At 41.2% G+C, this 4579-nt stretch overlaps 1 protein-coding gene across 1 annotated transcript in view; it reads right to left on the minus strand.

The window, feature by feature from the left end:
• Positions 1 to 3807, minus strand: part of LOC106883257 (uncharacterized) — a 27597-nt gene extending 23790 nt beyond the window's left edge. The window contains exon 1 of the mRNA XM_052973077.1: positions 3669 to 3807. The gene's annotated coding sequence lies outside the window, so the exon portion shown is untranslated. The remainder of the gene's footprint in view (positions 1 to 3668) is intronic.
• Positions 3808 to 4579: the final 772 nt, after the last annotated feature.

The raw sequence follows: 4579 nt of genomic DNA on the forward strand, positions 1-4579 counted from the left end.
GGATCTTTATGATTTGACGGGCAACACTTGTTTTCTTAACGAAACACTTTCAAACTTGGGACACTGGTAGAATGTGTCATACGAAACAACTTTTTCTCTTAGCCTTCTTAACAAAAAGTTGTACATCGCAAGTTATTTCATGTTAAAGTTGTCGTATTTCTGTAATTTCAACCAATCACTGACGTCTATTCAGCTGAATACAGTCAGTGCTCTTTTGTAAACAATAAATTTCTGCTGGTGTTAAGTGTGTTATTCCCTGTGACATATTTCATCCGGTTTAATCGTAATTTATACGCATATGCGGGTTCTAGAGTTAGGGTTAGTTTTAGGGTTACGGTTAGGGTTGTAGTAACGCCTTGTCTCATGCGCATGCATGGTGATTGGACATCCAAGTTTGGCGCCCTTATTCATTCTCTTTCTCGGCCGGCCGGCCATGAGCCCAGACGTGTCAAGCAGTGTCTCCAACATTCCGGCTCTGGAGGCAGCTCATTCCAACATTCCAGCTCTGGAGCTAGACAAATAACCACTCAACATCATTGACGGCGTCTCAGCAACCAAAGGGCGAAGTGCTGCCTATTTCCTCTGTAAATAAATATTGTTGTGTTGATGGTTCGGAATCTGCGTTCCGTTGTTTCTTTTAGAAATTTAATGTACGGAAACGGTGTACACCTAATGGTGTATAACCACTTCCCTATAATTGGTGACCCCGAGTAAGAACAACCGCAGCCGAGGATTCTGATCTACCGACCAATAATACTACACTGCCGCTGCAGACATAAGTAAATACGGCATTTCGAACAGCTACCCAACTCAAGAACAAACGCAGCCCGGAGATTTCCTACAATTGATGACCCTGAATAAAGAACGACTGCAGCCGAAAATCTGAGCTACATATCAATACTACAATTGGTACCCCGAGCTAAAAGATCTACAGATCTCGTTTCAACAGCCATTGAATTCGTATGTTTCGCGACGTTCAACATCAGGATTGCCTCTACATTCTCATCTATCACAAGTGAAAAACTAAGAAAATTTTTCTACGTTAAAGTTTTTCATTTTGTCAATGACTTCCAGAGCCCATAACCGAAAATTTCTTTACTGCTAAGACCTTTGTGGTTTTTCACACAAAAAATTTCACGGTTATTTCATCCTAACAACTTTTTGAGCAGTTTCCTACATGTTTCACGAGACGTCAATTCATTCTTACACAGCGTCCTCTACTTGCTGAAAATAGCAGTAAAATGCACAGTTACATTTCAGTGAGTACATAACATTTATTGATGCTTACTTGTTCCCAGTTCAGCATATTTCGTCACCTCTCCGTTTCTCTCGGCCGGAGAATGGAAGAGTTACTGGCTTATCTTCATTTGCACGGGATCTTTTGGTCATTTTCGCTCGCAGCTCCGAATTCATGACAGCATTTTCCAGCAATGCCACCAACGGTACCTCTCAAATAGACGCCCTGTCAAATTTCTCTCTCCTGATACGCAACAGCAGCAGCACTTACAGCAGTTAATTCAAAAGCTGCAGTCGAACAACAACAATAATTCGAGCAATATGGCTGTGTTGCCACAAATGTATTATTCGTCCTATACACAGCAGCAGCACTTTCAACTACGTATTACAAGATTCACCAACAGCGTCAACATGACATCCTTACCACCACACACATACAGAACACAGCTATAACCAGTTTCCAGCGCCGACGTCTTCACCACCAAGGTACTGTACCACATTGTCGTCGCCAGCAACACCAACATCAACAAGCCCGGTTTTTATCTCGTCTCTGTTAGAGTGGATGTTTTCCACTCACGATCAACAGACCATCCAGAATATTCAGTACCAGGTAACAGGTCCCAGCCAGCATCCGACACTCAACTACAGCTCTGCTCCTTGACCGCAACATCCTGCGTATGAACATTCTAAATCTCCTTGTGTAACTTTTATAGAATATTCCGTACCAGGTAACACAGGTCCCACCCAGCATCGACGCTCAACTACAGCTCTGCTCCTTGACTGCAACTTCCTGCGTATGGACATTCTATCTCCTTGTGGAATTTTAATACGAAATGGTTTTCTCCATATCAGTGTTTTAAGACTTTTCACAGTCTATGTTACAGACACTTTTACTATGTTCTGTGTTTTTTTTCTCACACACACACTTGTGCACTCATATATTTTCTTTCCTTTCAGAAAAAAACAATCAGACTTTTACATCGCGTGATTCCAGTTTCCTGGACAGTTGTCATCACAGTTGTTTTGTCATTGTCAATTCATTTGTACATTGCATGCATGTATCTCACAAGTGTACATTCATTTCTTTGATTTTTCTTTGTGTGTGTTTGTTCCACATCTTGTGGTTGGTTTCGGTGGCCATCTTGCCTCAGGCGTTCCTCCAAATTTTCTATTTTCGTGCTTTCAGCACTCGCAGGGGAGCCATGTAGTAACGCCTTGTCTCATGCGCATGCGTGGTGATTGGACATCCAAGTTTGGCGCCCTTATTCATTCTCTTTCTCGGCCGACCGGCCATGAGCCCAGACGTGTCAAGCAGTGTCTCCAACATTCCGGCTCTGGAGGCAGCTCATTCCAACATTCCAGCTCTGGAGCTGGACAAATGGCCAACCAACATTACTGGCGGCGTCTCGGCGGCCAAAGGGCGAATTGCTGCCTATTAACTCTGTAAATAAACATTGTTGTGTTGATGGATCGGAATCTGCGTTTCGTTGTTTCTTCAGAATTTAATGTACGGAAGCGGGTATACACCTAATGGTGTATAACCACTTTCCTACAGGGTTATGATTATTTTTTGCCATAACCTCATTCATAACCCTAACCCTAACCCTAACCCTAACCCCAACCCTAACCCTAACTCTAAAACCCGAACTCTAACCTCTGCAAGGCGAGTTGCCAATGAAGACAGGAATCTCACAGTAAGTGGTCCGACCCCACTAAACGTCTCGAACGCCAAAGGATGGAAAATGTAGTTGGCTGACAGATTGCGGTATTTCAAGATTTTGTTCCGGTCGGCCACAGAAGCTGTGGATCTCGTCTTGACCGCAGTATCCAGGATGTGAGAAGAAGAAAAAGAGTCGCTAACTGTGACATCTCAGACAAGGGACCAGGGACACAGGGTGAGGCCATCAGATCTCTTCCCATCACATTTGGACAATCCAGATGGTTCTAAGATGGAGGGGATGTTTTCCCGAGCCAAGCTCCTCTGTATGATGCGCGAAGCGATCAGCATTCAGGCGGCATGAACAAGTGTATCAATAAAGCGACATTTTCGGTCATTTGTTTAAACTTTCTCTCCTAACTCATCAAATTTAATTATTTGAAAGAGATAGGTTTTGAGATTTAAATTTGGCAATTTTCTAAGATTTTAATTCTTGTCTATAAGGGGCCCACCGAACCTGAAGTGTACCGTGATCCCTATGGTTTAAATCCGACCCTGAATCTGAAAGGTATTTGTAGAACATTTCAGGAAAAAAAACAAAAAAGAAAAAAACATCAATTTTTCTGAAAGTTATGAGTAAACGAAGTCATGAGGCAAAATTGAGTGGTTATGATGTAGTGAAAAGTATTGAAAGTGACTTTGTGAAGTATTTGTAAAACAATCAAAAGATGGTTTTAAAGAAATTAAATTAGGAAGTTGTAAAGCACAAACTTACCTCGTAACAATTCTGAGCAAAATTGAAACTTGAATATTTATCTGATGGTTTTTAAGCCATTGACTGGTTTAACTTTGTATGATATCAATGTTTTTCCGAAAAAAGCACCTCCCCTCTGCCCTCTTTTACACCATTTACTTTCACGAGAACTTTGTTATATAGGTTTATTATCATTATTTGCAACATACAAAATATAAAAAAGTAAGTGGCTGATTAAGAGAGAAAGAAATAGTTTTAATAGGAAATACACGGTGAAAGTAGATTAGGGAAGATTTCACTTTCATTTTTGTCAATGACCTCAGTGAAACTTACCTGGTGACAACCGATTGGCATGTTTCCCCCACCCACAAACCTTCTGTGGGTACACACAGAGCCTTACCTACTCAAATGTGCACCCTGTCCCCAGGTTTGTTTCCGCATAACATTCAGAAAAATGGATATTTTACGAAATTTTCTTCAAATATGCTTCAGATGACGTAGTTTACGATTATATAAGAATTTAATGCGAAAACTAAAGTAGGTCAGTGCTCACAACCGCACACAATGAGACACATAACGATATCTTTTTGAAGTTCAAAGTTTGTAGATATGCGATACGCGTCAGTATGTATTCTTTTATTCTTTTACTTGTTTCAGTAATTTGACTGCGGCCATGCTAGAGCATCGTCTTGAAGGGTTTTTAAAGTTGAAGAAATTGACACCAGGACTTATTCTTTGTAAGCCTAGTACTTATTCTATCGTTTTTTTTTCTTTTTGCTGAACACTAAGTTCCGGGAATAAAGACGCACCAAGCAATGGCGGGGTACGGACGGAGACACACACACACACACACAAATACATACACACACAGAGACATATATATAATTAGTCGTCTCTCCCACATCTGACACACGTTACACACACACACAGAT

This window comes from Octopus bimaculoides, chromosome 1, assembly GCF_001194135.2.
Source record: "Octopus bimaculoides isolate UCB-OBI-ISO-001 chromosome 1, ASM119413v2, whole genome shotgun sequence".
NCBI classification, from domain to species: domain Eukaryota; kingdom Metazoa; phylum Mollusca; class Cephalopoda; order Octopoda; family Octopodidae; genus Octopus; species Octopus bimaculoides.